Source organism: Hemiscyllium ocellatum, chromosome 6 (genome assembly GCF_020745735.1).
Source record: "Hemiscyllium ocellatum isolate sHemOce1 chromosome 6, sHemOce1.pat.X.cur, whole genome shotgun sequence".
NCBI lineage: Eukaryota > Metazoa > Chordata > Chondrichthyes > Orectolobiformes > Hemiscylliidae > Hemiscyllium > Hemiscyllium ocellatum.
The window spans coordinates 69604784-69617993 of record NC_083406.1 but is presented as its reverse complement, the minus strand read 5'-3'; positions in this window follow the sequence as shown (position 1 = coordinate 69617993).

Below are 13210 nucleotides of genomic sequence, written 5' to 3'. Positions count from 1 at the left end.
TGTGGAGTTGTCATGAGGGAGATAATCAGGTTCACATGCCAATTCAAAAGGATCTCCCACAAATGTATAATAGTATCTCTGGGGTGCCCTTGTGAGACAATCTGCATAAAAAATAATGTTGAAGATTTCCTGTTCAGATGGAAATTAGATTTTTAAAAATCATTGCACTCTGTAGAACAATGCACACTTAATGAGAATTCTCAATAACACGTTCACTTTCAGAAAATGTTCCTGTACCCTATAACACCTCCAGCACAGCCATTTGGATCACTTCAAAAATTAAGAAAGAAATAATTTATAAATGCAATTGTGGATATCATGTCATTTTTATGGCAAAAATCATTAATTCTGTTTTACTAACTGGGCCCTGCAGGTCTTTCGCAGCTACACTCTAGAGAAAACAACATGATCTTTTTGATTCAAGTATTCTCTAGAAGCAATAAACGCAGGAATACATGACATATCATGCAAACTCATTCTGAATTTTGTGACAATCTAGAGGATGTCTGCACAACTGACAGAAGAGGATTGGCTAATGACCTGAGGATGAAAGGATTTGCAGAATTGCAGGGAAAATGAGGGAGGGGGTAACAGATTAGCTGAATTGCTCTTACAGAATAGTTAGTGCAGAGAGGACAGCCTGAATTGCCTCCCTCAGTACTTGGCCTATTTTATGATTCCATGAACTCACTTGGCATATTAATGTACAACAGTATCATTGGACTATATGGAGATCAAGGAAAGTTGAAATTTAACTACAATTTACATTTTAAATCTGCCTTCAACAAACTACTGAGACACATAGGTTGATATTAACACTGAACCACAGAATCATAGAATCATTAAGTTCATGCAGTGTGGAAACAGGCCATTCAGCCCAGCAAGTCCAAACCAACCTTCCAATGAGTAACCCACCCAGACCCATCCCCTATTACTTTATATTTACCCCTCTCTAATGTACCTAACCTAGTTAAAAAATTACACAATACCAGCTTATAGTCCAATAGGTTTATTTGGAAGCACTAGATTTTCGAACGCTGCTCCTTCATCAATTGTATCTGGCCTGCATTTCCCTGAAAAGTTGGTAATTTAGCATGGCCAATTCACCTAACTTGCACATCTTTGGATTGTGAGAGGAAATCTGAGCACCCGCAGGAAACCCACGCAGACATAGGGAGAAAGCACAAACTCCACATAGTCAGTCATCCGAGACTGGAATTGTACCCAGGCCCCTGGTGCCGTGAGGCTGCAGCTTCAGAGATATGTAGATGGCCATTCTATTGGGGCCTGTCATACATCCACAGTGAAGACCCAATCCACTGACTTTCTATCTCTGGGAGGCCATTGAGAAGTCACCTCATTGCCCCCTTGGTTGTGCAATGAAGGGAGGTATTCCGACCAGTGAAATTTGGGACAGGGTCATTCTGATTAATTTCTTGGCGATTATTCTATGGCAGAAAGAGAATATCTACTTTCCCACCTCTCCTGCCTGAAGATCCTCACCATTGACTGACAGTAGATATTGGTCCCATAAGTTTGTGCCATCCTCAAGCACATAATCTAAACCAATATTCCTTATTTACAAATCTAAATTGTGAGTTTAAGTCAGCTCATTGACTTGAAAGATATCAGATCTACTCCAAGGTAACTTTGCCTGAGGTCCAGTTATGTGCATTTTCATTTGAGGGCATTGGAAAACTATTTGTAGAAAAACCTGCAGTGTATATTTCCTGAGGAGATAAGATAGTTCTTGATGTTCAAAACTTCAAACCGGATGCATTAAGTTGTAAATTCTTTCTAGTTATTTCAAGGTGCTTGACTTTCTAAGAAATAAAAATGATGTCTAACCTGAATAACTTGAAGAATCTAAAGGAAATATAATGGGATTTCCACCCATCAATTGTGATGACACGAATGTAAAGAAGAGTATCCACAAGTTCCAAATCCTCCTGTATTTTAGACAAAAATGGAAAAAAAATTTAAAATGCAGGCTTGATATATGCATTAGTCAGAATACATACAATCCCTACAGTGTGAAGCAGGCCATTCAGTTCATACCAATCCTCCAAACAGCATCCTACCCATCCCCATAATCCTGCATCTCCCATGGCTAATCCACCTGACCTTCACATCCCTGGACATTGTGGGCAATTTAGCATGATCAATCCACCAAACCTGCACATCTTTGGACTGTAGGAGGATACAGGAGCACCTGGAGGAAACCCACACAGTGGCCCAAGGGTGGAATTAAACCCAGGTCCCTAGTGCTGTGAACTACTAGTGCTAACTGCTGAGCCTCTGTGCATTCTGTGTGCTTAAGAAGCCAGAAAATGTGATGCATTTTCTTCTATTGAAGGCGCAATCTCTTATAGATTTTAATGAATTGATAAAATCTTGCAGAATACAGAGCACATAATCCAGAATACCTGCATGAGAGGTGACTTCATGTTTGTCGTGAAACAATGGAGTATTAGGCCTAATTTTGTCTTATTAATAAACAAGATGTGTGTGTCGCTGGTTGGGCTTGTCTTTATACTTCTTCTCCCTCATGTACATCTGCTCTATTTGCCTTGGCCATTCTTTGTGGTAGTGTGCTCCACATTCCAATTACTCTGAGTAAAGGCTCTTGCATTCCCAATTGGATTTATTAGTGATGTTTTAAACATTTATGACCTCTAGTTTTCGTCTCCCCCAGACATAGAAAGTCAAACTACTTCAAGTCCAAGAAAGCAGTATCAGATCTCAAAACAGGCTTTTATTTGATTGCTGCTTCTATAATAATAAAAAAATACAGAGCTTGGAACACAGTGAAGTAGATTTCATCATGATTAGGACATTTTGGAACAAGTCCAAAGACAGTTTAAATGCAAACTGTGCTGTATTTCACAATAATTGCAAAACTATTCAAACCATGCAAGAAACTGTTAATTACAGTAATAAATAAGTGTCTGTTGAAATTTGAAAAGAACATCCAGATTTTGAACTGGCTCATCAAGTATGTCATCAGTAATAAATTCCCACAAAGTTTTTTTTAATGGATACTGACCCTTGTCCATAAAGTTTCTTTCAGTTATATTTTTTATAGGGTAAGCTGGTTTTTCTAATCCTTATTTCTTTCCTTAAGTTATCAAAGACAGTTTGACTCACATTTCCTTTCAAGTAAGGAAGAAAATCAGTCAGCATACATTGCACATTTCTCAGAAAGGCACTTTACCTTTCAGACTGCTAGCCTGTATAAAACGTTACTTAGGCTCTAATTGGAGTATTGTATGCAGTTCTGGTCTCCACACTATAGGAAGGATGTGGAGGGTATGGAGAGGGTGCAAAAGAGTTTTACCAGGATGTTGCCTAGACTGGAGTGCATTAGCTATATAACTGGATAAACTGGGATTGTTTTTGCTAGAGCATCAGGGGCTGTGGGGTGACCTGACAGAAGTATACAAAATCATGAGAGGCATGGACAGGCTGGATAGTCAGAGTCTTTTTCCCAGGTTGGAAATGTTGAATACTAAATGGCATAGGTTTAAAGTGAGAGGGGGAAAAGATTAAAGGAGATGTGCAATAAACCTGTTTTTACACAGAGGGAATGCGCTGCCAAGAGAGGTGAAACAAGCAGATACATTAGCAAAGTTTAATAGGCAGTTAGATAGTCACATGAACATACTGAGAATAGAGGGATATGGTCCATGTGCAGGCAGATGGGTTTAGTTTGGAATGGCATCAAGGTTGGCACAGGTGTGGTGGGCCAAAGAGCCTGTCCCTGTGCAGTACTGTTCTATCACATTACAACATGTGACATTGTAAGATGATCCTATTCTCTATACAGTTCGTTAACAGTCAAGTCAACAACAGATATAAAATAATAGTCTTCTAAGTACTTATTAAAGGATGGTATATGAATGTGTGAGATGTCATTTTAGGGTCCACAGTTAGTTGTTCATAAACTTCTAGATATCTGACTCAGTAAGAATTTGTTACTCTGTAGTACGTTATGTGGGCTAACATATTAAAAATCACAGGCAATGTTAACATACAACCATTGTATATCAAAATGGTGCTTTAGAACATAGAACAGTACAGCACAATGCAGGCCCTTCAGCCCTCGATGTTGTACTTACCTTATATCCTACTTTAAGATCAAACTAACCGATATACCCTTCATTGTACTATCTTCCATGTGCTTATCCAAGAGTCGGTTAAATGTCCCTAATGTGTCTGACTTTACTATCACTGCTGGCAGTGCATTCCAAGCACCCACCACTCTCTATGTAAAGAACCTACCTCTGACATCTCCCCTAAATATTCCTCCAATCACCTTAAAATTATGCCTCCTCATGATAGCCTTTTCCACCCTGGGAAAAGGTCTCTGGTTATCCACGCTATCAATGCCTCTCATCACCTTGTACACCTCTGCCAAGTAACCTCTCATCCATCTTCACTCCAATGAGAAAAGCCCCAGCTCACTCAACCTTTCTTCACAAGATATGCCCTCCAGTCCAGGCAGCATCCTGGTAAATTGCCTCTGCACCCTCTCCAAAGCTTCCACATCCTTCCTATAATGAGGCGACAAGAACTGAACACAATATTCCAAGGTTTTATAGAGCTGCAGCATTACCTTACAGCTCTTAAACTCAATCCCCTGCTAATGAAAGCCAACACACTATACACCTTCTTAACAACTCTATCAACTTGGCTGGCAATTTTGAGGGATCTATGGACATGGACCCCAAGATCCCTCTGTTCCCCCAAACTACCAAGAATCCTGCTTTTAACCCTGTATTCTACATCCAAATTCGACCTTCCAAAATGAATCATTTAACAGTTGAACTCCATTTACCACTTATCAGCCCAGCTCTGCACCCTGCCAATGTCCCATTGCAACCTACAACAGCCCTCCACACTACCCACCACTCCACCAATCTTTGTGTCATCGGCAAACTTACTGACCCAGCCTTCCTCACCCAAGTCGTTTATAAAAATCACAAAGAGCAGAGGTCCCAGAACCGATCCCTGCAGAACTCCGCTGGTCACCAAGCTCCAGGCTGAATACTTTCCACCTACTACCTGTGTAGAACTAACAAAAGGATTTTTATCTTAAGGTATTAAACCATGGCGATTTATGGAAAGCCGGAAATTGCCTTGTAATTCTGGTATTGAACATTCCAATCTTAAAGTCTAAGATGCTTCCAGATATAGTAAGCCACTTGGCATTGGTAACCACTTGGCATGGTCACCACTGAAAAGTGTGGGTATCATTAGCTTTCAGTTTGCTGTGGTTCCAGCATCACTGAACCAGAGGAACATTTATCAGCTTTATGGCAATCTTTTAGTTTAAAGGGGCATTGCCATTAAGATAAAAAAAATTCTGGCAACTTTTTTTGTGGGAAGAAAGACAAACTAGAACACAATGTAACATGTTTGTACAGTATATAAATCATAGAGTGTAGAAACAAGCCATTTGGCCCAACAAGCTCACACTGACTCTCTGAAAAGTAACCCACACAGACTCATTCTGCTAAATTTACCCCTGAACAGCCAATTCACTTAACCTGCACATCTTTGGATTGCGGAAGGAAACCCACACAGACACAGAGAGAACATGCAAACTCCGCACAGACAATCACCCAAAGCTGAAATTGAACACAGGACTCTGTTGCTGTGAGGTAGCAGTGCTAACCACTGAGCCATATGCCTTCACAGGTTAGTCATGCAACAATGTGGGCAAATGTTATTTCCAAGAGCTTTTATAAGCATAAATAAGCCCATCAAGTATTTTCAATTTTGAAAGACAATGCTTTAATTTGATGTTATGAATGTGAGACATTTATTAAAATGGTCATACAAACAAGAAAAGTAGCATTAAATAATTGCATTAAGAGCAACAAAAAGCATATAGTTCTAAACTTAACAACAACAATAGTTAGGGTATTGATATAACTAAACTCAATGTAACCAATGAAAAATGTAACCAAGATGGGACTTGAACTTCTTTAATGAATTAATTCAACAATATATTACTTAAATAATCAACTACAAATACCTATAGATTTAAACATGTTCAAATAATGGAGAACACTTACATTTCTGTTGTTTTTCCACCTGAAGTACTATCATTTTGAACATTCATCAAAGCCTGTTTCTTTCCCATAAGCACAGCCTTAGATTGACGTAACTATACTCCTGCCCACAATATCTTAAAAATAGTTCTGTGTGGTTTCTAGCTTATCAGAGCAATTCCATCTGAGAATCGACCAACGTTTCTATAAAATTGTGAAACTAGATGGGTCATTCTTTACCTAAGTAATAGCAATAACTATAAATGTCTCTCAATTTGAAACATTTGGAGGTAACAAAGGAGACTGAGATAAAAATAAACAAACTGTATCAAGTTCATTCCTCATATTGCTTTCCTTTTCCATGAATAGCAATTTAAATAAAAGATTTTCTGCTGGATTTCCTTATCATATCAGAAGATAACTAGTCACTGAATAAAAAAACAAAATATTTTTTGTGAGGTGTGTTTCTTTTAGTAAAATAACACCTATCGGAGAAAGAAAACAGTTACAGCTATACAATTACAGTTTCCTGTGATAGCTTTACACCTTCTAAACACAAAAGCCCCAAAAATGTTTTACAGCTTTAATTTTGCTAAATGACGTGACAACAACAACCGAAAGGGAAGCAAAGCAGACAGCAGCCTCATTAATATTAGCTAAATGAACATAAACCCCAAAGAGAATCACTTTTCCATTTTTATTATGTCTGAAATGCAGGACTCTCTGCATTCTGTTACCTTAAAATGTGTTTGATTTAGTTTCTATTTTGTTTGGTATGTTGATTAGAAATTAGAGTGAAGAGAAAACTGGTTTCAATCCTCAAACAATTGTCACAAAAGGGGTACTCCTCCTTTCTGCACCTCTAAGCCCTCTTTTCCTAGTCAGGATTTGTAAATACAATTCCAATCCCAACCTTTGCTTTCCCCTCCTTCCCTAGCCTTTGTAGCACAGCCACTATTGTACCCTATTACAATAGTGGTAAATGGGAATTATCAAATTTTAATTTCTAGCTGTTGTTTGTTATGCCTGAGACCTTTCATGGACTAAGATGGTTTTTAGCAAGGAAGAGACATGGACCTAAAAGAGCTGCAGAGGTCACCTGACGACATTTTGAGGCAGATTCCGGAGATGCATGTAGAATAAGCAAAACCATCTGTACTAAAATTATCATTTTTACTTAAAGACATCAAAAGCATGCAAATTTGTCTCTCCTGTATAATTTGCATAGGTACAATAATTTTTGTAGGAGCTAAGGAATGACCTTATACAGCTTATAAAATCACGAGGAGTATAGATAAGGAGAATGGCAGGAGTCTTTTCTCCATGATGGGGGCTTTCAAGACTAGGGGACATATTTTTAAGGTGAAAGGGAAAAAGGACATGAGGGCAAACATTTTTAGACAGAGAGTAGTTAATGTGTTGAATGAGCTGCCAGAGGAAATGGTAGATGCGGGTATTGTTACAATGTTCAAAAGACATTTGGATAAGTACATGACTAAGAAAGGTTTTGAGGGATATGGGCCAAACGCAAGCAGATGAGACTAGTTTAGTTTGGGATTATGGACTGGTTGGACAGAAGGGTCTGTTTCCATGTTCTTTGACTCTATGAACCCTCTCAGGTTTAATAATATCCTTGCTATAACAGGGTGACCAGAACTGTACACACTACTCCAGAAGAGGCCTCAGATAATGTCCTTTACAAACTCAGCATGACATCCCAACTCCCATATTGAAAGGTCTAAGCATTGAAGGCAAGTATGTTAAACACTCCCTGAACCACCCTGTCTACCTGCAATGCAAATTTCAAAAAGACAGTTACAGCCATACAATTACAGTTTCTTGTGATAGCTTTACACCTTCCAAACACAAAAGCCCCAAAAATATTTCACAGCTTTAACTTTGCTGAATGATGTGATAACAGCAACAAAAAGGGAAGCAAAGCAGACAGCAGCCTCGTTAATGTTAGCGAAGAAGGTGTTTGGTATGCTTCCAATTATTGGTCAGAATATTGAGTACAGGAGTTGGGAGGTCATGTTGCTGCTGTACAGGACATTGGTTAGGCCACTGTTGGAATATTGCATACAATTCTGGTCTCCTTCCTATCGGAAAGATGTTGTGAAACGTGAAAGGGTTCAGCAAAGGTTTGTAAGGATGTTGCCAGAGTTGGAGGATTTGAGCTATTGGGAGATGCTGAACAGATTGGGGCTGTTTTCCCTGGAGCGTTGAAAGCTGAGGATGACCTTATAGAGGTGTATCAACTTATGAGGGGCATGGATAGGATAAATAGACACAGTTTTTTCCCTGGAGTGGTGGAGTCCAGAACTAGAGGGCATAGGTTTAGGGTGAGAGGAGAAAGATATAAAAGAGACCTAAGGGGGAACTTTTTCATGCAGAGGATGGTATGTATGGAATGAACTGCCAGAGGATGTGGTAGAGGCTGGTACAACTGCAACATATAAGAGGCATTTGGATGGGTATATGAATAGGAAGGGTTTGGAGAGATATGGGCCGGGTACTGGCAGGTGGGACTAGATTGGGTTGGGATATCTGGTCGGCATGGACGTGGTGGAGCGAAGGGTCTGTTTCCATGCTTTACATCTCTATGACTATGACTCTAAATGAACACAAACTCCAAACAAAGAAAATCACTTTGACCCAAAATCTTAGGTCTCTCTGTTCTACACTATTAATTGTATAAGTCCTTTGTTTTACCAAAATGCAATACTTCACATTTATCCAAATCAAACTCCATCGACCATTCCTCAACCCATTGATCCAATTGATCATGGTCTCTTTATAATCTTAGACAACCTGCTTCACTGTCCACTATACCTCCAATTTTGGCGTCGTCTGCAAACCTACCTACCATGCCTCCTATATTCTTATCCAAATCATTTAAATAAATGACAAACAAAAATGGACTCAGTAACGATTCCTGTGGAACGCCACAGGCCTCCAGTCTGCAAAACAACCCTCTACCACCATCCTCTGTCTCCGAACATAAAGTCAATTTTGTCCATAATGTGGAGAAGGGGCATAAACCTGAGAAGTATTTTGGAAAGTAGCTCAGACATGTCCACAATCTCAAAACGCAACATAGACTGTTCAAGCATAACAGTGTGGATAAAAGCAAAAGGTATCCACTGAAGGGCCAGTAGAGGGATGAAAGTTGAAGGAGAAGTTGTAAATATTATACAAATTATCAAATAAAACAAAATAAAGCATGTCCAGAAAGGTGAAAACTGTTCTTCAACTAAAAGAATCCACCTTGCATGCCGGTATTTAGCTAAAGAACAGAAAAATAAGCCTGTAAAGATTATGGAGAAGCTTCGTGCGCAAATGTTGGGTGATAATTCAAATGAATCAAGTGTGGGTACTTGAGAAATATTGAACGATGATTCAAGATCATTCCATTTACATCTTCGAAAGTTGGGCAACATCAAGTCTAAAGAAGAGAAATGTTTTGTAACTATTGAAATGAAAACAGCAAACCAAGTCAAATAAATATGAAGTGGCCTTACAGAATGGTACTTTCTGCAACATCATGAGCTTTGCAGACTGATGTAAAGTCACACCAGATAGCAATCCAAAAGTGAAGCCCTCAAAGGGAAGCTGGACAATCTGTGACATAACAATGCTCACATCTAGAGAACAAACTGCTTTTAGAGCCCAGTGCAGCACTAAGACTGAAGTTCTGGAATTCCAGGTATCAAATGCAAAGCTCCGCAGAAGGAAGTCCAAAGCTTGGGCTAATGAATAAATATAAATGTTTTAGAAGATGTTTCCATTGTTTCACAGGTCACTTTACTTGACAAACAGACAAACAATAGCCCAAGACAGAGAGGGTCCAACTGCAGGCCAACACAGGAAAATTGATGTCGGTGCCAAAAAATAGAAAAACTGCTTTGCCAGATGTAACTATTGTAAAGTAATATCAAAGATAATGGTATAAATTAGCAAAATCAACTGCAAAATTTTCAAAACTGAATCAAAGCACATCATATCAAGAGCAGAGTTTGGAGAAAAAGATGACAATATGTATGCATACCATCACAAACTATTTCAAAACCATATAAATCATGCATATAACTAAAAGGAGAAAGTGGGAATAGCTAAAATAACAAACAACTGTTCATACATAAGAACTGTGATTAATGATGTGCTTAATTGAGTTAACTCATTGTTACAAGTTGTGCATGCAATTTGCTTTTTGCTTGTTGTGAAAAGGAGAATGTTTAGATTGAAATGAAATGATGTACAAATTTCCTTTTTGGTCTGCGTTGTCACGTGATCTCTACTATGAGGCACATACGCTTTTGGCAGCTGTCAACAAGTATGAAGAATAAAGTCATCAAGAGCACATCTCTAATTGCACAGTACACACAAGGACATAGTGCTTTGAACACAAAGCATTCGATGAATTCATGAGTTGTCTGGTATTAATGCCATTATTATTTGTTAAAATGTCTAACTATACTCAAAATCTACCTGTCTGAAAAATTCCTTTACTGACAAATAACCACCAAATGAAATTTCCACTCCCACACTTTCTCTCAATATTAAGGGATATGATAATGAATTTGTTTTACTGAGAGATACCCCCATTCTTCTCCTATCTATTTTCCCATTTGCTATTTTCCCAATTCCTTCTTTGACCAAGGTAATTGAGAACATAAGTACTCCTGGACTTCTCAGGTTAAGGACATCCAAAGATGTGCAGGTTAGATGAATTAGCCATACTAAATTGCCCATAGTATTCATGGATGTGTTAGTTAGGGGTAAATGTAGAGTAATAGGGTAGGGGAATGGTTTGGGTAGGATACTCTTCAGAGAGCAGTGTGGACTTGTTGGGCCAAAGGGCCTGTTTCCACATTGTAGGGATTTTGTGATTCTGGAGTACAGAGTCTCATGTCACGGTGTTGCTCGGGATGAACCTTGACAACCAGCACTGCATTCCTCTCCAGGCCTCTTCTGCGTAGGCACATTCCAGAAGGAGGTGTGTGACAGTCTCGTCCCCCCTGCAGCCACTTCGAGGGCAGCAGCGGTGCGGCTGAGAGTCTGGGCATGCATAAAGGATCTCACAGGCAGAACCATTCTCACAACCAGCCAAGCCTTGTCTTGGTGCTTGTTGGAAAGTTCTGGCGTTGAGGCATTCTGCCAAATGACTTTGACAGTCTGCTCAGGGAACTGCTCGATAGGACACTATGTACTGACCACTTCCTGATGGACTTGTGGTCAAAGGTGTTTTTCTTCATAATCTTCTCCACGAAGGACGGGTGATACAGAATGGTCCAACTACTCGGAGTGTTCCGCGGCAGCGAGGCCAGGCCCATCTTTTGCAATATCGGGGACAGGTAGAACCTCAGCACGTAGTGACACTTGGTGTTTGCGTACCATGGATCCATGCACAGCTTGATGCAGCCACACACAAAGGTGGCCATCAGGGTGAGGGTGGCATTGGGTGTATCTTTTCCAACGTTGCCCAGATCTTTATACATCGAGTCTCTTCAGACCCAGTCCATCTTTGATCTCCATATAAATTGGAAGATGGCCCAGGTGACTGCAGCGGCACAGATTCTGGGCATAGGCCAGACCTGTGCCACGTATAACAGCAATGACAGTGCCTCACACCTGATGACCAGGTTTTTTCCCATGATGGAGAGCGACCGTAGCTTCCATCTGCCCAGTTTCTGCCTCACTTTGCTGATACGCTCCTCCCAAGACTTGGCGCATGCCCCAACCCATCCTGAACCAAATACCCAGTACCTTCAAGTAGTTGGTCCTGACGGTGAAGGGGATCGAGGATTGGTCAACCCAGTTCCCTTGGTTTGCCTTGGCCCCAGAGGCCCACTCGAACTGGTCACATATGCACATGAGTCTGTGCACGGACAGCGGATCCGAGCAGAAAACGGCAACGTCATCCATGTACAGGGAGGCCTTAACCTGCAGGCCCCTGCTGCCAGGAATAGTCACCCCTCTTAGGCTCGCATCCTTTCTGATGGACTTGGCAAATGGCTCTATGCAGCACACAAACAAGGCAGGAGAGAGAGGGCAGCCCTTCCTGACTCCAGATCTGACTGGGAAGCTATCTGATTTCCACCAATTGATTGAGACTGCACTGACAATGTTGGTGTAGAGCAGTCTGATCTAATTGCAGATTCCCTCCCCAAATCCCATTTTGGAGAGAACATCTCTCATATACGTGTGTGATATCCTGTCAAAGGCTTTCTCCTGGTCCAGGCTGATGAGGTAGGTGCCCAACCCTCTGTCCTGCATGTAGGCGATTGTATCCCTGAGGAGTGCGAGACACTCAGCGATCTTCCTGTCCGGTACAGCACAGGTTTGGTCAGGGTGAATCACCGACCCCAGAGCAGACTGACCCGGTTGGCGATTATCTTTGACAGAATTTTGTAATCCGCATTCAACAGTGAGATTGGTCTCCAATTTTTGAGTTCCTCCCTCTCCCCCTTCCGCTTGTAGATGAGGGTGATGGATTCACTCATGGTACCTGCCCGAAGCATACTGACATGCACCTCCAGCAGGTCCTGGCCAATCAAGTCCCACAGAGCAGAATAGAGCTCGACCGGTAAGCCGTCACTTCCGGGAGTTTTATTCTTTTTGAAGGACTCAAGGACCATGCTCTATGGTCTGTTCCCCGGGACGCACACCAAGACGAGCATCAACTGTACTTGGAGGATCATTAACTCGGTGAAGGACACTCTCTGGGCGGTCCGAAACCTGTTGATCTTCCAGCTGAAGGAGTTGACCCCGACTGAGTGTTGCAGACTGGCACATTCCAAGGTCCAGGACTATGTATTGAGGGATGCACTGAAGCTTGGGGCAGCTGCTGCCAAGGTGCGGTGGGGAAAGACCACCGTGTAACGTCTGTCTGCTAAAGAACAGGGGTCCAAAGCAGTAAGGGGGCTCCGCTGACACCCCCCTGCTAAATAAGTGGATAGTAATCGTACAGACCTGTATATATGAATGATTACCCTGTCTCTGTATGCAAAGAAATGGAATGTTTATGTATGTATGGCATGACCAATTGTACAGATCATCAAAATATTTTATGAATAAAGTATATTTTTGAAATATAAAGAAGGTAGGGATTTTATGATTCTGTAACTTTTTCAAAATAGTTGACCAGGGATTTC